General features: G+C 37.2%; 1 protein-coding gene across 11 annotated transcripts in view; it reads left to right on the top strand.

The window, feature by feature from the left end:
- The window catches only part of JAKMIP1 (janus kinase and microtubule interacting protein 1), a 228,040-nt gene that overhangs the window by 33,128 nt on the left and 170,950 nt on the right, over nt 1-23,962 (top strand). For 7 of the 11 annotated variants that reach the window (XM_039551318.1, XM_039551316.1, XM_039551323.1 and 4 more), the window contains one exon: nt 16,870-17,064. The exons of 2 other annotated variants lie outside the window; for them this stretch is intronic. The gene's annotated coding sequence lies outside the window, so the exon portion shown is untranslated. Of the gene's footprint in view, nt 1-16,359; nt 16,457-16,869; nt 17,065-19,849; nt 19,935-23,962 lie in introns of those variants that run through there. 2 more of the 11 variants (XM_039551315.1, XM_019287017.2) reach the window with 2 other exon arrangements.

Raw genomic sequence — 23,962 nt, 5'->3', positions numbered from 1 at the left:
TGTGATTTGACTGTCATACTTGCTGTTTTGACAGCACTCTTCTTTATATACCTGTGATTTGTTGACAACTGAATATCGTCATTCATGTGATAGAACTTATATCTTTCTAGTCATACCCTGATGTTTCAAATGGCAATGTCTGGAATTTCCTTCAATATTCCAGATTATTTTAGAAGTCTGATTTTGGATTTCTTGAGATTTTTGGTTTAAAAGGCTATTTTTGCTTGTGTTAGAGACATTGTGGCAAGAGAAAGAAAATAAAGGAATTGGATGCCTATACCACAGTTGGTACCAACGTGTGATGATCTTGCAGATGCCAGCTGTGAGCATTTTATTTTTCGTGTATCTATTCTTATACGTTACTAACCTTTCTGGTCGGGGCGGAGTGGTTTTTACTGCTGCAGTCTTTGTAGGGGTGGTACAGGTTTCTACCATTCTCTCCATAAGAAAGAAGCAGAGCTTGATTGCTTATTTATTTATTTTTGTCTCTGCAGTTTAGAGACTAAGGAAGACCAAAGTGCTGCCAACATTATTTGCAGTATTTGTCCAGCTTCTCCCTATCTGTTATTTTAATATCCAAATGCAGACATTTCATTGACCAAAATCTTAGCTTTGAGCAGTGAGGAAGCATTAATGTCAGTAGTAAGTACTCAGATTTCTTTTGCATGTGGTAGATCCTTGTTGATCACAAGATCAGGAGCTTAATTTCTATAATGTTTCTTGTAAATGAGGAGATAGCTTTAAAGACTGAATTAATTACCTGGTTCTTTTCAGTTGGGTCTCTGATTCCCAAGTGTGTCTCAAAAGCCCTCTTTCTCCCTCATGTATATTAATAGAGAAACATGTTCTTTGATTAACAGTTTTACAATATGGGTTTCCTTAACAAAGATCGATTTATCCAGGCAGAAGTGCAGTGTGGTCATAAGATATACTTGTAAAACAGAGGAATATATAATAAAAGATGAAAAAGAAATCAATATGGTGGCCTGACTGATACACCATAATCAAGCTGTGTCATAAAATGTGCAAAAGCTGTTTGGAATTCAGTGTTTCCTTCTAATACCAGGAAGTAATACTGATATATAAGAAGCTTGGAAAGTGCAAAGTTGCTGTTAATTTTCTTTGTAAATCATGAACAAAGCAAGTAAGGTACAAAATCAGATCTTTCAATGGACTTTTTCTGTTGTTTTCATTTTTTATCATGATGAATGCACAACCTATGAAAGTACCAACAATTTTCAAGTCCTTAATCCATGTATAAAATTCACTTTATAAAGGCAGATCTGTCAAGCAAATGTGCTACTTCTCAACATGTCAGGTCAGTCCTGGGTGCTAGAGGATTTGGTTTTGGAAAGTCTTGAGTATTATCAAGTCTTTTGTAGTGAACAGGAGTTTGTGTTCTGTATCAAAGCTTCTGTAGTTGGACTGTAGAAATTTGCAGTTAGTTGAACAAACAGAGCATTTAAGTATTCTCTTCAACCAGTGGAATTTTGCCATTTCCAGAGCAATGCCAGTTAAATTAGAACTCTGTGTGTGCCTTTTTTTTGTTTTTTTCTTTTCAGAAGTTACACTGCTGACGAGCTTGAATAATTATAGAGGAGTCAGTAGAATACTGATCAATTAGTTATTGTATCATCTGATACTTACAGAGCAGATTGTCTGTACTGTCCTTGAACACATAATGAAAAATCACTGCTGATGCTTGTGCTAATAGGCCCACCACCGTTTAAGATGATGTGATAAGGCAGGTGCTTTTTGAGTTGAACTACATATTGAGATGGAATACATTTTTAGCAGTTTCAGTGGAGTGCTTATCTCCTCCTCATTGCACTCTGCCCATGTATGCCCAGCTATTAAATGTTCATGAGCTCTATTGTCTGTGCTAATCTGCAAGGCTTAAGAATAACATCTCTCAAGTGGCTACACTGGAGCAGGATTTTTTTTTCTTCTTCATTTGTATTTGATTTTTTTCTATTCAGATGAAGGATAAGACAGCTGGTTCTGACCCATCTTCTCTAAGACCTATGACAAAGTGGTGTTTTTTCAGCAATAAAGCTGAAGAAATGTTATAAGATTTGGTTTTGTTAAGATGTTTATGGTGTATTTCAGAAGTGTGTGAAAAGTTATAGTTGTTCACCACTTAGGTGTTTATACAAATAGTATTATTTGTCTTCTCATCTCCCCTATCCTTTGACTTAATTGGTGAATTAAAATGGAAGGATAATGTGATCAAGTGTAATGATGAAAAAAGGTCAGTGAAACAAAGTGATTTGTGTTTGGTCTGTGGGTGTTCCCTTAGGCTAGGTTGTAGTAACTGCAGGTCCAGTATATAGTAGATTAATGAGGACTAAAGGAAGGCAAATACAGTCTGTGTTAGTTGTCTTGGAGGATACACTGTGGAAGGTCGGCAGGGTGCATCCTTGCAGGTTTACAAGACAGACTGACTAAAGCCCTGAACAATCTGGTCAGACCTCAGAGCTGCCCCCTTGAGCAGGAGGTTGAAATAGAGAACTCTTGAGGAAGCCATGCTCTCATCCTCCCCTGTCACCTGGATAACCAGGAATTCTGTCCAACAGTACTGCACACTATTAACCCTCCTGGCTATCCAAGCAGGTGAACACTGGTAATACCAAAAGAATAAAAATAATCTTCTGATTTTTCACCATTTAGCTGGTTCTATAATAGCAAACTTGACTTTTCCTTTCTACCCAGACCCTCGCACTGAAATAATCAGTTGATGCAGGCCTGGTTCATTCAGATGGAGCCAATACAGAAATGCAGGAATCCAGCATTTACTCCAGGAGCGCGTTCTTCTTGATCTGCCCACTGCAGCTGTCGTGGTCTGGTGGGACTGGTGGTATCCAAACCAAATTACTAACATGAGGTTAACATCTCTTAGATAATGTTCCCTGCATTGTTAAATTCAGTGGAAGAACTGTATTTCTTGTGCATATTCCTGTGAAGAGCAATGGCTTAAGAATAAAAAGTACATTTGATACAAAGTCAGTATTGTCAACAAGTTGTTTTCATTTAGTCGCTTCCCACTACAGGTATTCAACACCTGCTGCCTGACACCAGTTGTGAACTTTGAGGTGATTACCTGTCACATTAGGAAAACTCAGTCTTACCAGAGACTTCCTGGAAAAGAAAAATGCAGTAGTCCTAACGCCTGTTGGTGTCTTGTATCAGAGCAAGGTGTACTGTCAGAAAAACTAGAATTAAAAATGGGAAGGGAAAAAGAAAGACAAATATCCCACCCACCTAACTGCTTACTCAGTGGTTCCTTAAAAATGTGCCAGGATATGTGAACACATCTATTTGCATGTATTTTGTATGTCATATGCAGCTGTTTTCAGAAGGTGTTGAAATTCTTGCTTTGCCCATGCTGTTTCCATCTTGATTGGCAGCTCATCAAAATATAAATAAGTAGTTCTCAGTTGTTCTGGTGTTCTGTCATTTATATGTTAATAGAATTCAAAAAAGCATATGCAAGGATAGGAAAACATAGTGGATTTTCTGCCTCATTCGACAGTTAGTTCAGGGGGTAAATTTAAATCTGATTTAAAGTTTCGTTCTGTAGGTGTGAGGTACATAATGACATTCTATTTCCTGATGAATCTTAATCAGAAATTATTAAAAACAATTTAATGGAAAACCAAGGATTTTTAGTTGGTTGGGGTGTTTGGTTTTTGAGACATTCTTACTTAATATTATGAATTTAGTGAATACTTCTAGATTACTTGTTTTAGAAAAGCAAGATTTTGTTTCTTGTGTAAGGTGTGCAAGCCCAGGTGAGTAAAGATATTTGGTCATAAATTAAATTGTTGAAACCATTGAGGAGACAATGTGTGGTTTAGATTGGAATTTGGTACCCTGGCTGATTTCTCCCCTTAAAAAGAGAGAAGCCCTACTCTCAGTGCTGTGTTTAAAGCATGCACAAAAAATATTGCAAGTATGGTAATAAGGCCAGTGGAGTGAACATTAGATCATGGTCCTTTTGGAATGCCTTGAGAGTCCTCTAAATGATCAAATGATCTTAGCCTGGCATTTAAGTGACTCTTAAATTAGTGGAGAGGCATTCATGCCATGCAGAAATAAATTTATATATTCATATTGCTTTCCCCTCCATGCCCCCCTGAAAAAATTTGTAGAGGAATAAAAAATGGATTTGGACATGGTTCATTGTTCTTAGCAGTAGGATGGATAGATAAAGCACCACTATGTATTTGTTCAACTTGTTCTTAATTGCCTGCCTGATGGAGACGGCTTCTCAGAATGATTTAATAGGTCTTTTTAGGCTGCTTCTTTCTAGGTTCTCTCTCTCTGGTTAGCCAGTCTGATTGGTTTCCCTGTCTCCCTCACAGTATCAATCTCATCTTACTCCTTGATCATCTGCTTCCCAGTGAACCCAGTGAGGATTTTATTCATTTTTCTCTTGGTAACAACCTTTTACAGATACAAAGACCCTTAACGCTTCTCTCTCTCCTTTTATTCAAGGTTAACAATTCCAATTATTTTCAGCCATGCCTTTTAGGCTGCTTCTTGTGGCCTCTATCTAGATGCCTTAAATGGCTTATTTCTGCACAAAATTGGATGCAGTACTTTAGGCTGACGGTAATGAAGGGAATCACCTCACATGTGCGGTTTATTCTTGAAAGATGGGAATCCAGTTCCCCAGTACTGAGCCCTGGGGAACTCCACTGGTGACTGGCCCCAGCTGGATGTAGCTCTATTCACCACCACTCTCTGGGCCTGGACAACTATTCCAGTGCACCCATCCAAACCATGAGCAGCCAGTTTCTCCAGTAGGATGCTGTGGGAGACAGTGTCAAACACTTCCCTGAAGTCTAGGGAAACTGATGCGTGGCTTCATTTCAGCTTTCTTTGAAGGGAATTCCAGTCTGGTGTCTTACACCCTACTGGCAGTCAGGTGAGAAATGGGAAAGCTGGTGTTAGGACTAATGAAAAAGATGTTTAGTGCCTTTGCTCAATGTATTTGTTGGTTTACAGTTACCTGAATTCTCTAAGAATGCTCTGTTGTGTGTGATGCTGTGAGCAGTGGTGGTGATTGGGTTGGAAAGGGCACTGAGGGGTGCTCCCTGAGCTGGGCAGCTGCCTTGGACACAGGGCTGAGGCTCAGGATGTTTGCCCAGAGTGGTGCCCTGCAGTTGACATTCACTGAAAAGTGCTAATGGTCCAACAAAGCCAGCAAGCTGCTGTGCTTAATACAGTTATCATCTGTGCTCTAGATTGGACTTTAATTAAATTTCTTAATTAGGCCAAAATCCAATAAATCTAGAAGTAGTAATTAGCAGGAGCCAGCTGTTTTATAACTTGTTATCCTGTTTTTGTAGTTTAGACAAGATCTGACTTGAATAAAAGTTGTTCTATCTGCTCATGTTGTAAAAAAAATAATTACTTGCTTCTGTTGTTTTAATCCTTGCCTCATTTTGGAGGCCATAATTATTTAAAAAAAGGCTATAAATATAGTATGTTTTGTAAAGATATGTTTTGTGCTATATTAGAATACTATGTATCAACTTCTAACCTGGATTTTTTGTTGATTTACACATTCACATTACTGATTCATCAAGTGTCTTTTTATATCTTAGAAATCTATGGTGCTGGCTGTGAATAAAGACCTCAGTTCTAAATGTTCAATCATCAATTTTCTCAATTTCAACAATTTGTTACTGGGATTATGTAAATACTACTTAGAAAGTTTTCAATAAATCTGTTTCTTAACAAGAATAATTGGAGATATTCTTCAGGTTTAATGCAATCCTAAAGAGCAGTTTAAGGGGGCTTATTAATTTTCCCATTTTTTGAGGGTGAAATTCTCAGAACCCAGGGTTCTGACAGGGGCTTCCATTTTATTTCATTCCTCCAGTCTGTGGAATTAGAGCACATTGCACTGAAATTTCCAAATACAATTACAAAGTTTCATGGAGCTTAGAGTAACAAGTAGTGTATGCATAGGAGAATCTAGCTGTGTCTATGTAAGTCATTTTCCTCCCTCTGCAAACATGGTCATTGCTTGTGCCTGTACTAAGTTATATTTTATAAGCATCAAAACCAAATGAGAAGGGGTAATTTATCCTATTGCACCACAGCAGGCAGAAGATCTTGTGAAATAAAGTGATAATTTACTTTCTGTAACCCTTGGGGTGATACAGTACCGATGAATATTGATTATCTTATAGGTTAATTTTATTTTTTCCCAAATGCTGGTGTTTGGCTCGATGATAATTAGATGGCTATGTCACACATATCATATCCAATAAAGCTTGGTCAAATTACTTTTTTAAATTCTAAAAATACCTTTGGGTTAAGTATTCAGTGGTCTGAAATTAATTAGCTTTGAACTCATCCGATCTGAAATACAGTGACATTTCATACTTAGCAATATTTTAGTATAAAGTTTAATTGAATTTTGTTTGTTTTACAGCAGCTGCTGTGCTTTCAGCAAACAAATTGTGTTAGTTAAAGAGTATTGTGGGAAATCCCACAAGGATTTAAAAAAGCTTCTAGGTGAACATTGGCTATGTGATACAATAAATTTAGTGCAGGTTTTCTTGAAGTGATATATTTGGAAATGAAGAACTGTAATGTCTGTTGGATTTTAAATCATAATGGATATGTGCAACCTAGTGAACAGCTTCCTTAGAAGCCTTTGGGCTGTGCTGAAACAAAAAGAATGAACCCAGCAATGTGACCTTTAGATGGTAGGCAGAGAGTGGTAATTAGGACGCCACCACATAAATGCTGATGTCCACAGCATTTGTCCTCTATAGGCCTACCTTTCAACAAAGGAAATCTGTGCCAGAAGTAAAAGTTCAAAGTACACATCTTCCCATTTTAACCCCTTAAAGGACTTCTAAATTACACATTACTAATATGTTTTAGAGAGGAAATGTATAAGAACTGCCATATTGGTAAAAGAAAAATCTTGGATGTGTGTATGTATATATTTAAATATTGATATATCTTTATATATATAAATATATATATAAATTATTGCTGTGTAGATAAGGACTATAAGCCAGCTTTTGCATGGCTTCTTCAATATATTTTATCAGTAACGTGCACTTCTGCTGATGGTTGCACTTTCCTTGCCTTTACTGTTCCATTGTGCCTAATAAATATGGATACTTTGATGTAGTAGCATGCATATGTTAGTTCTCTTTTCTAGCATATCTTTGCTGGCTCAAGCAGCAGCTTATTTCATCTGCAGCTTTATTTACTGGGAGGTGCTTATTTAAATACACAGTAAAAAAATGGCTGGTATAAAGCTAAATGTGGATATAAATATATAAATCCAGTGTGGGAAAACCAAAGGAAGAAAAACCCAAAAAACAAAGTTGAAACCAGACAAAGAATTTTTTCTTTATATTTCTGTTCAGTATTTAAGTTAGAGGTAGTAAGTAAGTGCCCAATTTTTTGACCAACCTGGTCTAGTGAAAGGTGTCCCTGCTCTTGACAGGAGGGTTAGACCAAGATGATCTTTCAAGTCCCTTCCAACCCAAAGTGCTCTATGATTTTATGGTTATTTTATGCTTTTCATTAAAGATGGTATTATAAAGAAGGTGAAAAATAAATTATTTTTCAGAAATAATGTCCAGAAAACAGATCAGGTGATAGTATTGCAGATAATTTTATTTGACATAAACCGTCTTAACTGAATTGTAAATAAAAAATACTTGGTACAGTGTGTTCGGTATTGCAAAGAATTTCACTTGATATTTTGTAACATAATGTTAGAATATTAATATTAAAATTAGCTTGCTATGGAGGAAAGAGGTTTGAAGCAAATTTCTCTTGGAACTCGACTTACTTTAAAAGGGGAGTTCACTTTGCACAGGTCTGGAAATGACAAAACAGCTCTGGGCTGCAGTTAGGGATGCTGGATTTGAACTTCATGAGCTGGCAAAGTAAAAGAAGCTGAGCTCTGTTAATGCAGTCAGTGCAGCAAGGATTTTAAGCTCAGCATATGTCACAATAATGAGAACACCCTTGTGGGAAATTAGAAGCAGGTTTGTGTCTGTTTCTGGCCTCCATACTGGTGTTGGTTCACCACAACACTGGTGTTCTTGAAAAGTGGGTATTTTGCGCATTTGTATGAAAAGGTCTCTGAAGTGCTGAAGGAAGTGTAACAAATGCAGGAACCCCCACCCCACCAGGGTATGTCCTGTATGCACAAAGCCCCTCAGGCTGCCTCCTACCCGTGTCACCCCTGTGGAACATGGATGTTTTACTGGAAGATTGCACATTCCAGCGCAAGTTCTTCCTGACCCTGTGAACACCAGTGTAATGCTTTGGTGTGGTTGCTGTATCTGAGGCTCAGACCAGGGTGTTATGCATCCCAAAAGTGAACTTTTCCTGCCAAATCTGTAGCCATTTCTGGCTATGTCAGTTAATGACAGCATCCTGTTTTGGTGTACAGCATATGTATTGCTGTGTGTATGTGAATTTTTATATATATATATACAGGAGAAAAATGTGTGAGGAGAGGAAGGAAAAAGTATTTCAGACACCAGGCTTTCGGAGGTGCATTTCTACTTTTAATTTACTTAGTGGAACAAGATTAGTTTCTCTAATGTATCTTGAGAAGGCCTTGGCAGCCATATTTTGAGGACACTCAGATTTTCACAGCTGGTATTTTCAGCTCTTGCTGGGGAGGCTAGAAGCAGAATTTGGTTATGTAATAGTGAAGGCAAAGCTCTGTCAAAATACAGCTCAGTGGATTCCTGTCTGGTCTGTTCATTAATGACCAAAATTGCTCCAACATATTTTTCCCAATTCTGGTTGTCGATGTTTACTCCTCAAGAGAGCTCAGTGACTTTATATACTGGCAAGGCAATGTCTGCAGGCAGGGCCACTCACCTAGCCTTTGTTAAATCCAGCTGATGCCAGTGGAAGAGTTAGTCAAGGTCTTGGGCACGCAGCCTTTTAATTGGGTCTGAAACACAGGAGACCCACCTTCAAATGCCAGCTTATACTGAGCTAAGAAGACCTGTTCTGACTTTAATTAGATACATGTCAGCCAGAACATCTCTAGAAGAAAATGTATTTAGTACTCATGGCATACAAAAATATTAATGATCAGGATAGGAAGAAGTGGTGAGGTATTGTCTCCAATAGGAAAAAGAGAGTTCATTCTCTGTGGAATCGGAGAATGGCAGAGGAGATGGGGCAGAGGAACAGTATAATCTCGTATATTAAAAGAAACATATATTGAATTTGCAGGCTTGGTATCAATAGTCTTGGGCTTTCCTTTTGACATGTGAGGTGTGGCTTTGGTGCTGCTAGTGGAAAATTAATTATGTTGAAGAACTGAGAATGTCAAAAGCCTTTGCTCTTTCTGTGCATAGGAGTAACTGGATGGTTAGTGTTCAGTCTTAGGGACTGAAAAATCTGTGGTAGATAAATTGCACTTACAAACATATATTGGTTGCCTATTTTAAGAAATCACACTATCGCTTTGCATCTCTGAGTATCTAAATACTTCTTGACTGGAAAATGCATTTTCAGTAACAGCTGCAAAATTATGGATGTTGTGAAGTGTGCCATTATCAGACATGAAATCCTCACAGCAAAGACCTCTGAGGAATTCAGCTGGGTAAATAACTGGACTGGAATTAACAGAGAACTAGCATTTAGCAGCCATCATGCTTACACATTACAGCACTCCCTTACAGTGCTCTTGGCAAAATGGCTGGAGAAGGATGTCACTTCATAGCTGGGTAATTGTTCTATAAAGGCAAGTACATGGAGAGCATTTGAGTTGATTTTTTTTCCTCCCATCCCCCATTACTATGATTTTAATTGGAAGCAGCTCTTTGTTCATGTAAAACTAGCATGAGGTCCTTTACTGAAAGATAGTGATGTCTTTGTATCAAACAGTGCCTGTTTCAAGCTGTTACACTTTTTTAATTGAACTGGCTGAGGTATCTGGGAGAATGAAACTTTTACCATCTCCTTCTGTGTTTTACCATCTCCTCCTGCGAATCACTTAACATGCTGTCTCTGAACAGAAAAATATCCCATTTATGAGTAGGTGGAATAATAGGCTATCTGGATTCTGATACTTATTAAATACTAAGTCTTTGTCAGAATCTGCAAGAGAGCACTGAGAAGCACGGAATTTGAAGCTTGTGTCATTTTTATTATCATTCTGAAATCTTTATTGTGCGCACAGCAACTTGTGTGCCTCATAGAGAAAGTGTAGGCATTTGTAACTTTGCTGTTAGAACTGAAGCATTTACTACTAATAGGCTACAAACCTAAGGTCACTGGGGTTGCTCAGTTTGTGCCTTAGCAGAGCTAATAGATGCCGTGGGGCTGGGAGTGCAGGTTTCCTGCTGACGCTGAGCTGCTGCTGACATCGAGCGCAAGGCTGGGCTGCCTCGAGTCCTTTCCACAGTTTGTTGCTGAGTCACTGGGTGACCTTGTGTAAACCTCTTCCCTTGGCATGTGCTGCCTGCAAAGGAGGAGCACCAGCAATGACCTGCGCAGTTATTCTTGGGTGAGGAGTTCAGTGAAGCTGCAGATTCAATGTAAATGATTCGTTTTGTTTCTTGCTTTATTAATCTTATGATAGGCAGTGCGTATTGATAATAAAAAGGAAGATGGGGATATATGTGTTAAGGGACAGAGAGGAGAGAGCTGGGACAGAGGGTTGATAACATGTCTGAAGACAGAGTGTCAAATGACCTTATCTTTGGCTACCTGATTTCAGAGTATGTGCTAGTTGACCCTGCAACACTGATTCAAAATTAAGAGGGCTGTGTTTAGAAAGCAAAAAGAGTAATAGGAAAAGCCACTGGTAAAATTTAAAAATAAAATTTCTCCCAGCTTAATGTTACTTCTAACTTTTGATATGGCTTCTTGTATGCATACACGTCTGTTCTTAGGAATATACATATAGAAATAGAGATAGGAGCATCATGGTGGGCTGTCTCTGTAATGGATCTTTGAGATCTCCCCCCTCTTGACAGATAATTTTATGCTGTTCAGACAGAATATATTTTAGATTTATAGATACTTGATCTGTTTATATACTGATCTGCCTTTTTTTGAACTAATTTCCCACAAATTATTGAGTTGAAAGTGTTTGTAAACAGAGCAGCCCCTAAAGCCAGGGGTTTGTCTAAAATGAATGAAAAAAATTAAAGGAAAGACTGTTTGATCCTGTAAGATTTTGTAACATTGTAAAGCAAAAGCTTATACTTTTCCAGTTTTTCACATGATACCAAATTCCAGCTGGCAAAGATCCTTGGCACAGCACTTGGCTTTCATTTGGGTTGAAATTTTAAATCTACTAATTTAAAATCTTCCCTTACTGAAAAACATATTTTAAGATTTCTGATAGCTCTAAGGATCTGGCTTATAAAGGGAAGGCTTATATATTGGTAGGCTTAAAGGACATAATTGCACATGGATAGCTTTCCCCCCAGTTGCTGCTTCATCCTGGTCATTACTTATTGAGAAAGTTTTTGTATAACTATTACACATAAGCACAGTGTAACACAGAGAATATAGATTTGCCTAATTCTGTATGCAAAGGCTACCCTATCCTGCAGTTTGCACACCATATTTGTCACATAAAATCTAGTAAACAGTCTAACTAACTTTTAAATGTGTTTTACGGTTTTAAATCAAAGGTACAAGCAAGTCGCACTCACCGTCTTCTGAAACACATGCTCAAGAATTCCTATTGCCTCCTACTTCAGAGAAAAAGAGAAAGAATAGGAAGATTTTTCTTTGCATTTACAATCCAATTAAAACAGCAAGGTGTCAGGAATGATACCAGTTCCTCTGAAAGCACTGTTTCAGTCATTGGTAGGCCCTCCATCTGGGAATTGTGGCATAGCAGTCTGCAGCAAGGCAGAAAGAACGACACAGAAAGAAATTTGAATTGTTGACCTAATTTTGGTAGTCTACCGTTGCTGCTGACGGAAGTTGAAATGATCCCAAAGGGTTCCCTATTATGGGGCTGCCAAAACAGAAAGATGTAACGTAAAGGAGGCAGGAAAGTGAGTGATTGCTTTTTTATCTGTCATTGGTTCTAGTATCGAAATAAAGGTTCTGTGTTTTGTCCACCAAAGATGTATTTTGCAATAAAAACAAGAGATGAAAGCAGATCAGGACAGTTTTCATCAGTATTCCCTGATAGCAATGAAAGAAGTATTTGTAGGCAAAAACTCTCTGCTTATCTTGTCTTTGATTTCTGCTATATTAATTTCAAAGGTGATATTAAAAATAAGAATTAAGAAAAAGTTTCTGAAGTCCTTACATGCTCTTTAAGTTTGTTCACTACATGAAGAATGGAGATGATGGTTGCACATTTTGCAAAGTGTGTGTTGCTCAGGATATATAGAATGGTCTATAAAAAGGTCATGCCACAGTATTTTCCTGCTGACAAGTCTTTGTGTTGAAAGGGCCTGATCTGTGCTATTTCTTCCTTGGGCCACGATGCATTCACATTGAAGCCTCCCTTTAGATTTTCTTTGCTTTCAGGGGACTGTTTTAAATACCTCTTTTTTTCTTCTTATATTTTTTTTCTCCTTCTTTTTTCTTTTGTCCCAATCTGCTTTTGGTGCAGCCACAGCAGAAGGCAGCACATTTCTGGTTGTACTACTGTGTATTAGGCAGAGACTGAATGGGTAAAGGAAGAGAGCAAGTGTAGTATATTGTTGCTGGCATGTTCTGGCTGTTGAAATGTTAGGTCTCATTCATGAAGGGCTGCATCTGTGCCATGGTTATTCATGTGTAAATAAAGTTTTTGCTCTATTGGAAATCCCAGGGAATCTGGTACCAAAGTAAGTATCAGAGTCTTAGAAATAAAAGAGCAGGGGCAAGAAGGGGAAGATGCAGTCTCCTTGCATGTATTTTGGATGCCTGACAAATAGATCTCTTACTGAACAGTTGTAAATCAAACTATTATGGATAGAAAGCTTTAGAGTAGAATACAAGGCATCATAATAAAATGTCCTAGGTTTTTTTTAAAGAAATATGCCTTTTTAATCTTTTTGAACATTTGGTTGTACAAATGAACCCCTTCCCTTCCTCATCTAGCTGTCAATTAGAATAACTTCTGACAAAAAGCCAGCGGTAATGTACATATTCCCATTACAAAGCATTTGCCAACCAAAATTTCTAGCAACTACTGCAGAGAACTCACAGATGTGTTCAGCACTGTTTTCCCAAAGAAATTGCCTTTTATTTGGGTCAGTCTTGTTTTATGCTTAGTCATTTTAAAGCCAAAAAGCATTGTTTTCAAAAAGTCTTTAAAACGTGGATCAGCTGTATAAGGACATAGGGAGAGCTTCCAAAACATTCAGGGAACTGTTTTTCTATTACCATATGCCAGTGATGGGATTGCTCTTTTTTCTGCTCTGAGGATTACAGTTAGACCCTGCCTGTTCCTATTTGAGGTGTGCAGGACAGAAGGAAGGTTTAGTACCACTCTTCTACAGAACAAGGTGTTCTTTTGAGATCCCCACCTCACCCCTTTAGTCCACAGAGCCTGCATATGTGGACTGTACACAACGTTACCCCAGTTGTCAGAGGAATTGTCCTCAGCTGTTTTTCTTTCTAAGAAGAAATCTGAAATATCTGTCCACCTTAGTAGTTATTTTTTAAACCTTCTGTAAGTAATGCACTCTGTTTAAGAGTTGAAATGGACTGAGATGTCCCATGTGAACAGATCTGGCTAAAATCTCTGAGAACCTGAGTGCTTTGCCTATTTTGGGAATCTGAAGGAAAGGATGGAGGCTGGCATCAGTGTTTTACTCTCTTGCCTTTAAGCTTACCTTGCTCTCAAGATGCGATGCTACCTGACATGATGGAGGTAAAAGTGTGAGAAACAAAACTTTCACTAAAAATTCCATGTATTTCAGTTTGTGATTAAAAATCTGAATAATCAATCTTGAATACTTTCCAGCCTTTCCTAGCTATTTGGGAAATGTTGACAAGTGTTGCAAGTCATTGCCATGTAAACAGAGAAAACCATTCATTTTTATAACACTGTATTTTGCCTGGAGAGCCATGATATAATAAATAACATAACTGAATCAACTTTCTTTATTTAGCATGTGCTGCCATAACTACAGGATATGAACATGTTGGTGACTTCATTGCACTGAGTGAAATTACTAATGTATCAAATGTCAGCTCATCTGTCAAGTTATTTCTATCATAGTTTTGGTTCTTGGAGGTTTTTTTGGTGTGTGTGGTATATTCTGAATTCTGAATGAATTTGAACAGCTGTAGTTTATGCTCTATTTGTTTGTATATGAACAGATACATTTCCACAGTAATAGCTTCCCCTCTTTATCCTTCCTCTCCAGCATTAGAAATAGATTTAGCTTAGCAGTTACTGGAAATGAGAAATTAAGTATCCAATTATTTTAAGTTATTTTTGTATTACCGTAGCTTTTAAGAAGCTATAGGAAGATTACTGAAGGATTATTAGGTTGTAGTTTTCCAGGGGTTGCTGGTAATTCGTTGTGAATAGCACTCTAACAACTCGTACTGACTGGCATAATTAAATGTTTCAAATTTGCCCCAGTTTTTGCAAGATTTATTGCTAATTAATCTTCTTTTTTAATCTCACTGGTATGTTACGCTACTGAAACATCCACTTTCAGAAGTAGATATTGTCATGTTACTATACTACTTCTTTTTATATGCTCTTATTACTGTAACACACAGGTTCTAGATCTCTGTTTCATTCTTCTCTCTGAACTTTTGTAAACACTGTTCTTATGTAGTGTGGCCAGCTTGCCAAAAGTATTATTAAGATAGTTTTTATTTCCAAATTTACTAGAGAATTCAAGTAAAACTATTAATCTTAACTACAAGCTTTTTAGGATCTAATAACTTACCCTTTAGAAGAATTGGTATTGCAGAATTAGTAGCTATGCTAAAGGATAAGTACATTATTCAATGTAGACAAATTACCCAGATAAATTTTGAATTTGGAGCTGTACTTTTTTGTCCTTTTTTTTTCCTTTTGATTCTTGTGGGCATTGTTTTGTTTTGTTATAATCTTATTGGCCTGATTGCTGTCTTCACTTACCTTTTACAAGTAAATTCTTGCTTTGTCTTTGGTGTTTTTACATTGCATAATATGGGGAAACCTTCTCTTTCTCTTTTATTCAAATGTATTCAGATTGCTAGCTGAAGGCCAGAAGAAAGCAGCAAAATGTTTTATGTGGAATAACAATGTTGGAATATTTAAGAATAGGGCAGCTCAAAAAGGATTAAGCTAGGTTGAAGTGAGACATATCTGACATCATAAAAAATAGAGGTTCTTGGCCTGAGGAGGTTTGTTACTATATAAATAAATTGAATTCCTCTTTTCCAGTGTTTTGTGCTACTTAAATATGCTGACTAAGCTGTTTCAGCACTTTGATCTGCCATGATCTGGCCCTAGCTGTACTTTCATCCTTTTCAGAAGTATTTCTCACAGCAGTGAATTTGGCCCTAAGGAAATGAGTATGCAGATTTCCTTTCTCCATTAAATACTACCTAGATGCCTGTCTTTATTGAACAAATAAACTAGTAAATTCCCTGAGGATTTAGGTTTTAAGCCACTAACAACACAATTCACTGCGTCACCTTAAAGAAACCCCTGGAGAGAAATACAGTATTTGCCAGCAAAGAAAATGGTTTAGAAGTTATGTTTTTGGGACTGGTACTGTTGGATGCAATCCTGATGTATTTTATGTGAAATACAGTTTTTTGTGAAGATTTGAACATTGTACATGATAGTAGTTATATCCGTCATGTTTCAGTGCTGTTCATATGTGCTATTCTGTCTGGCTTCCAGCTCTCTTGCCAAAAGGCAGAGAGTTTGACCTGATCTGTCCTCTGCTTTGGAGACCCCCGCATGGCCATGTCTGCTTAAGATAGTGCTGAAATCTGTTTGCCTTGTTCGATTCACTTGTCCTCAATCTCTAACACAAAGGGTATACCCTGAAAAGATTTAGTACTGAGGAGACTTTACTCTCTTTTCACTCTGCAGTGTAAATAAAGGTGCACTTAAAGGTGTTTAGAGACTCTAGGAAAATGGAGGTAGATGATACTCATTAAAGAACTTGAATTTCTTCCAGTCATTAAGCTTTCAGAGTGATATTTTCCATCAAGATAGCTCCATAATGATAATTTTATTTCTGTAAATTTTTCTGTGCATGGGAAATACCAATTCAAATTAACATGCAGTGAACATCAACAAAAATACAAATGCTTTTTTTGTTTCCCCTTGTAATCAAAATACACTGAAATATTATAAAGAAATATGAAGTAAGACAATATCAAGGCCTTGTCCATTGTCTTTTGATTGTTTGTTTTCAGAGAGGAAATTGTGATCATTGCCTTCAAGAACAGAATTCAGGTTTTCTGAAATTCAGTCTTGTCCTCCTTTCAATATGACGCATGATAACTTCCTTATGTAGGTATATTTTTGGTATTTATAAAGATTCACAGCATTGGCCAATCCATATGTGAAAATTTGTAGGTGGCCACCATGACAGTTTAGGCCTGTATCCCAAAACCCAGTAACTTGTGTTGAAATGGAACACAAATTTAGTGATAGCTAAGCAGAGTTAACAGTCTGGATTGACCTCATCTGATTGCCAAGGAGCTTAGCAGCTTCCATCCTGCTTTCACTGAGGACCATCCAGCGAAGGCCACCATTTCATATGCGTTCTTTATGGAAAGAAGATGCCACAGTTGCAATTTTGTATGATACCTTATTCTGTTGCATTGTGTTACCCTGTGTAAATATATTTCCGTTGCATTGCTACCGTCAAAGCTGTTAATCAAATCTGGTTTGTATTAAATCTCTTCTCTTTTGTTTACCAGATGATGTCACTAATACTGCTCAGGAAGCCCTCCTTGCTGATGGCAATGAGAACGTGCCAGCAGGACTAGGAGTTGTGGTGTGGAAAGTCCCAGAACAAACACAGCTCGTGTCTTAGCTACCAGTGCTGCTCATTGTTCATCTCTTTAAATTAAAATCAAACACAACTGCCTCAGAAACCTGTGGACAAGAGAAAGGTACTGTGCATTGCCAGCATGTTGGTTGGGTAGGAAGAGAATGAATCTGCCATAAAGATATGATGCTATCACTTTATTAGAGACAATATCATTTGAAGCTTCAAGTTTGAAAGTCTTTTTGTACTGTGAGACACTTTTAAACCCAACCAGATCTTGCAGTAAAAAAAATACCAAATCTATATGAAGCTTTTGTCTTTTTGTGAGGTGCTTTGGTTCTCTTTACAGAGATGCTTTCTGGATTCACTGAACAGATTCTTGGTAAAAACATTTCCTTACTTGTGTTTTCTTTTCTTCCTCAATTTTTTAAGTTGTTCCCTCCCCCCAGTGGCATCTAAGATGTGCAGTACAAAAGGATGCTTAGAGTCTTATATTTATCATATGCTTGCTAGCTTGACCACTGTGTTACCTCAGTTGTATCTGTCACCATTAATAAAGAAGAAGGGCTTTAGTTACTTTGGTCTGAGTCAAGAGAGCTAAGCTCCTTTGACAGACTTTCCCAACCTTCTGTTGACTTTTATGTGTTTATAATATGCACATGTCTGGGTATTCAGCAGGGAGTTATATGTGCTGTGCATAAACCCCAACACAATATTTTGTTTGCTTCAAGGATCATCTTGAAATTACTTGTTTCCTCCTATTAGAGAAGTATGGTAAGGATGACAGTTTAACACAGTGCCTAATTTTTTGTTTTTTCATCTTGTGGTAGTCCTGCAGTGATGACAGAGTTATTAGGATTAGAAATACTGGGAAATAGTAAACCCCCACTGTGTGTAACTGTCCTTTCTGCAGAAAAATGCCATTGGTCCCTAGAAAAGACATTTTTATCTAGAAAGATGTTGAGAATATAATCAAGGTTTGCCAGAAAACTTTAGTACAGAAAGAAAAGCAAAGTAGCCATAACCCAGGAAATATCCTTTCCCAATGGCTATTTTGTAGTTTGCATATTGAAATTGTTGTATCTTTGCTACTCACAAACTTTTCTTGATTATAAATATACCTTGTTATATTTAGTATAGTGCACAGTGAACACTTCCTTCTCAGTTTGGAATAGAAAAGTATGACACTAGATAAGACAAATGCTATGGGAAGTGACAGCTGTAGAATGCATGATGATTAATGAAAAAGTCACAAAGAAGGAAAGAATAAAGTAAAAAAACGCAGGATACAGAATAAGTCTTAGGGCCCATCTGTTTTCTATGACACTCAAATACAGCTACTAGTTCATTGTAGTATCTTTGATTTCAACACTTCAATGAATTTCACTGTAGTATAGTCATCATAAAGCAACATATAAAAAGTGAAGAAGTATGTCTAAAACAACTTAATGTTTGTTAATATACTTAGCTTTTACTATAGAGAATAATTACTCTAATTTGTAAATTCTAATTTGTAAGTGAATTTGTTTTGGGGGCAACAGATAAACTGATGTGACTCCTAAATTCTCTCTTCTGTACCTGGGAGGGTACTTCATCCCTTACTTCTGAGTGGGTTTAACACTTTATGGTAAATGCATGAGGAGCTTCAGTCATAGATGTATCTAAAAAAATTATCTCCATATCTACTTAATAATACCAGAAAGTAAATGATGCTGATTTTGAAAATAATTAAAATGCTGAACTCTAAACCCATCTAATGAGTATTGTAACTTGGCTTTCTGTGAAGGTGAATGTATTTTAATTTTTAAATTTTGAAAGATTGCTATTTAATGATTATTTTCCCCGTTGTCCTTTAGACTGTTCTGTTGCTGTACGTCCAAACAGTTGAACATGGACTAAAAATTTGATTTGGACTTAATAGTTTGTTTAGCTGACTCTGCATAATAAAAATGAAGTGTTCCAAACATGAGTCTTCAACAGCCGATGTATTTTGGAAAGTGATTTTTTCACGTGCAAATTATCTAAATCTATCCGAATAGTTGGAACTAGCTTATGAGAATTTGAACAGTGGGTTTTCATCTTCTGGATTGCTTATGCACATTTGCCCAATGCTACAGGAAAAATTCTGCCTGTCTGGTTCCTGTTTCTCTTATTTGATCAGTCATATTTCTTGCATATCAATGTCTTGTTATTTGTGTGGACTGTTCCTGATCTCTTCCAACTTGCTCCTCAGAATGGAAGTGTAAACACAAGCAGTCATGCAGGAGTGGTGCTGCTGTATCATGCAGCTGTGAGCTGACACTTTGCTTTAGAGAATCACTGGCTGCTTCTATGAAAATTTAGGATTGCTGCAACATGCCTGGCCCTGCAGTAGGGCCAGGCACATTTTTTAAATGGCTCCTTCTTTCTTTTGCTTACTGATCATGAAATCTTCCAAAGATTGATATTTTTCCCCTTTCTTTGAATGGTGAACACTAAATTGAGATAAACTTCAGTAGTGCCCTCATGTTTCCATTTTTTCATAACATCATTTGAACAAACAATCTGTGCTGACTAATCCTCTGTACAAATATTACTCATGTTCGCTGCCATGTGATTGCAGATCCATTATTCTCCAAACATAGAAAACAGGTACTATAACATGCTTATGTCTAAAGAGTTTCTCTTACTTGCAAATGTAACAAGGTAATACATTTGGGTGGCTGATAGCTGTGCAGCTGCTGGCAGAATTCCCACACATGTTTTGCCATTAGATAAGTCTGTGGTTGGTAATGGTCATGTTGAGATAAGGGATGTTGCACTTAGTCATCTAAAAGTAATCATCTATGTGTTGAGTGTTTGCAAGAGGTCTTAAAAAGAAAACTAAAAAAACTTTCCTGATACCATGGAAAGGGCTCTCAAGTATATCAGACTTGCTGTCCAGTATTAAGCACAGCAGATCTTCAGTCTTCTACTCCATGTATGTTCATAAATGAGTATGAATGGGAAAAAAAGGTATGAAGTGTGAGAAACCTGCAGCCTATGTGGTGTGCATTCAAGAAACAGTAGTGAGAGGCCATAAATTTGACGGTTCTGAAAATTCCTTAGGATATATCAGTTTTGCAATACCTGCTGCTTTTTCTTGATAAATATGCTCTCTCTTGGTTATGGTTGTCTTTCTAGATTTTTGTTTGTTTTTCTCAGCTTCTCAATTAAATTAATTTGTAATGTCAATAGCTCCAAGTGATGTTTTGAATATTAAATATCTTTGATAATGGAATTTTATTATGGCAGTATATGTATGCATGTGGAGAAAAGCTTATTACAGAGATAAGATGTTACTACAACACAAGACAAAAATGTGAGATTTTGTAGTAGAGGGGAGGGGAAGAGTATTTGGGCATTTCAATTAACTTCCAACAATCAATGGAAGAATTAAAAATGCACACTCTGGGACAGTGAAAGGAAACACATAACCTTTTTATTTATTTGTGAAGACTTGCATATCTCAAAGAAAACATCTAGTAATTGTCAATTCTTAATCCCTTACAACATTTGGGAAGTATTAGTGAAGATCTTTTTGATGTTTCCAGATGTCTATTGCAAAAAAAAATATTAAAGAGTATGTGTTTGTAGCATAGCCATTTGAATTGATATGCCCTGGGAGGCGAATGAGCATGGTTTCACTTAAGATCTCCCAGTTTTCACCTTGTTCACTGAAACAGGCAGCATTTCAGCATTTCCCCTTTCATGTACAAGGGCAATGTACGCAGGTAACAGCTAAGTCTTGATTTACATGTAGCTTTCAGTTTTTCTAGTATAGGTTTGCTCTGTAGGAGGTGAAAAATTGCAGTGTTACTGCCATAGCCATACTAACCTTAACCTTAAAGCAAAACCTTATTCACACTTTCACCTAAAGTTTAGGGAGATGATGTAGAAAGAATAGTTTTTGGCAATACCTATTTCCATATTTTTCCACTGAGTCTTCATTAAGACTAAGTTTGTAAAGCCACTGCTAGGACCCTAAATTTGAGGCTTCCCTCTGCCACCTCTTTTAGGGGACGAGGTGGGAAGAGGAACAGAACTGCACACTAAGATCAATTCATAGCAGAAATTATATGAACATACTTTTACACAACTGGATTAATAGATAGGATTGCAGCTGTATCAAAATTGCACGATTGAATTGCAACTTGAATAAAGATTTTTGTCCATGGTCAGACACGATTTACAGAACCATTTAGACTTTCCAGAGAATAACCTTCTTTGCAGGAACCATGGCAAAGAAGGAGGTTGTATTCTGAAGCAATGAAGCATAAACATTTTTCTCTCCTTTTAAGCATTGGGACTTCTGTAGGTGACACGTCTTGGCTTCAACTTTATGCAAAACACTGTACCATCTTCACAGTCTCCTCTCTGAAACAGTGTTGTGAAATGAAGTCTTGATTTCTCAGTGAAGGAGAGATGTTATATAGGTAAAGAGAGATAAGGATGTTTTCTTCAGAGTGAACAACAAATCACTTTTTAATTCCCCTGAGTATCCAAATCAGCTTGACTATGACAACACTCAGCAGTTTAGGATACACTGCTAGTAATGCTGTGCCCCCATAAACTGGATACCCCCATAAGTTGCATACACAACTTGCATACTAGAGAGCTCAAAGTTACCTGTGCAAGTATTCTGGTTCTGTGTAACATTATCCCAAATTTAGAAAGATTTTAGGAAGCTTTATTTCCATATATATATAAATGCATAAATTAATAAATAAATAAGTGTGCATTGATTAATTTCTGAGCTTCAGAATACTTTGGGACAGTCTAATCTGGACAACAGAAAGTATCACAGTCTATAGCGGTGTGTCACAGAGTATTTCTGAAGTTCTGTATTTATATCTACTTGCCTGTTTCTCTCTTTTTGAGGTGAACCATGACTGAATGTGTCTGCTTTTTAACATTCTGAGGGATGCTATCCTTAAAATTATGATGTTGATATATGTATCTGGATAAATATATTTTTTGCAAGTCTTCATGGCCACCACATTCAACTTTAAGTATCTTCAGGGAGCACATTTGTATTTCTGGTGGCCAGCATGCCAACAACATTTCCAACAAGTCTGGAATGGTTTGAATCAAATTTGCTGGCAGTTACCAGGAGGGTATTTTATTTGTAGTCTTCTCACGGTGGTGAAGCGTTCTCTATTTGTGGGTATTGGAAGATGGTTACAGAAAGAAAGCCTTTAGTTCAGAGTTTCTCTGTGCTTTTCTTGTGCTTTGTCCTGTTTGTCTCTGTCCTGTTCAACCAGAGAGAGAGAAAAAAGTTTGTCTCCAGGCTCTTGCTGTGTTAGTATCTAGCTGTGCTTTTTACTGTCTGTAGTTTGAAGCCCTTGCACAGCTTCTTTTCAGAGAGTTGAGAGAGGAAAGAAGCTACTGTCTGGCTGAAACACTCAGTTTAAATATTTTATCCCAGGTGATGCGGTTGCATCAGCCAGTTACCAGAGTGACTTAAACTCTGTTCACTGCAATGAACATTCACTCAAATACCAGTTTTAAATTTGAAATACCGGTTTTACCTGGCTGATTGTCAGAACACTGCTGTGAGAAAGTTAACAGATCTTCCGAGGGAATTGCAGTTTTGTGGGACACTAAATTTGATGATTCCTGCCAAAAAAAATTGCGAACTCTTTCTATGTCTCATAAGTTTCATTTCTCATAACCAGTATGCAGTATCCAGTCTCTTATTTCACGATACTGTCCTCAGAATATATTTCTGATAGTCTTTCTGTAAGTGCAATGCCCACTTTACTGAGAGATTAAGTGATTTGGTAAAGAAAATACAAGGCATCTGTGACAGAACTGTAGGTGGAACCAAAATCCATCAAACCTTAGCCTGTGTGTTGCCAATAAGATAATAATTACTATCCAGTTAGATTTGAAATTAGATTTGAATGTGGGGTTCAGGATCACTGAAGTTGAGCAGGAGTCCTTGATGCAGTAATCAAACACAAGGTTGAGGTCCTAAATTCTTGAGCACAGATAGGTACTTCTTTTGGGGATTCTGTGACTTCAAAATCTAAGCAACAGCACTGCTAGTTCTGTAGTGTATATATTTACTTTGATCTCTGGAGCTAAGGGACTTGGCAAAGTGGAGCACAATGGGAGCTTTGGAAAAAATAAAGCATGTTCTTTTGTCACTCTTCCTGTATTACTGGAATAGGCTGATATCTTCATTTTGGCTAAAAGTTGTGGTTCTAATGAGAAGTTGTGTGAAAGTTGAGCCGCCCCTTGGTAGGTGAAGAAGTGTCGTAATTCTTTTTTGTGCTGACTGATGTGCTCGTGCTGCTCTGCACCGAGCTGTGTGATTCTTCTGTGCTGGAGCAGTGAGGTGGCAATGTGGGCTGTCTGGCACAGTGTGAGGTAGATTGCAGACTTAGTAAAGGTAGTCAACAGCATAAAATAGTTATTGACATCAGAGACAGTGGAATGAAATCATGCCTCTTCTGCTTCACTGTTCAGCTGGTAACTAATACCACATCCAGAAGCACCTTTTCTCCTCCATACACCTACCTGACCTCTCAAGTCTGTCCTGTTGATTTACAAAATAATAAATATTCAAGATACAATGAAGTGTTAGGTTTCTCTCATTGAGGTTCCTCCTCTCTCTTGAGTCACCAAATTGGGAATCTGAACCTCTTCCCCCAAACCTGTCAGTTGCCTTGTACATTTACTATGCAGCTGTCATCCCTGAATTTTTAATTTTTCTCATTTCAGGTTTTAGTTATTCTAGCTCTTTACAATAAAATAGTAATAATAATAATAATAATAATAATAATAATAATGATAATAATAGGTTTTAAAAAAACCTAAAGGAAGCTTCCTGCAAAAATCAGGTGAATAGCTAAACAAAGCTGGTCCAGTATAATCCAAAAGCTTAAATTTGACAGATTGATTACATCTGTGGGGTGTCAGTAATAGTCAATAAAGATATTAGAATCTGTCTCCATATTTGCTATTTATCTACCCTTAACTGAGAAATGCTGTAACTT

Source organism: Corvus cornix, chromosome 4 (genome assembly GCF_000738735.6).
Source record: "Corvus cornix cornix isolate S_Up_H32 chromosome 4, ASM73873v5, whole genome shotgun sequence".
Lineage (NCBI taxonomy): Eukaryota > Metazoa > Chordata > Aves > Passeriformes > Corvidae > Corvus > Corvus cornix.
Note: the sequence above shows the minus strand (reverse complement) of the source record. Positions and strands in the feature narration are given on the sequence as shown.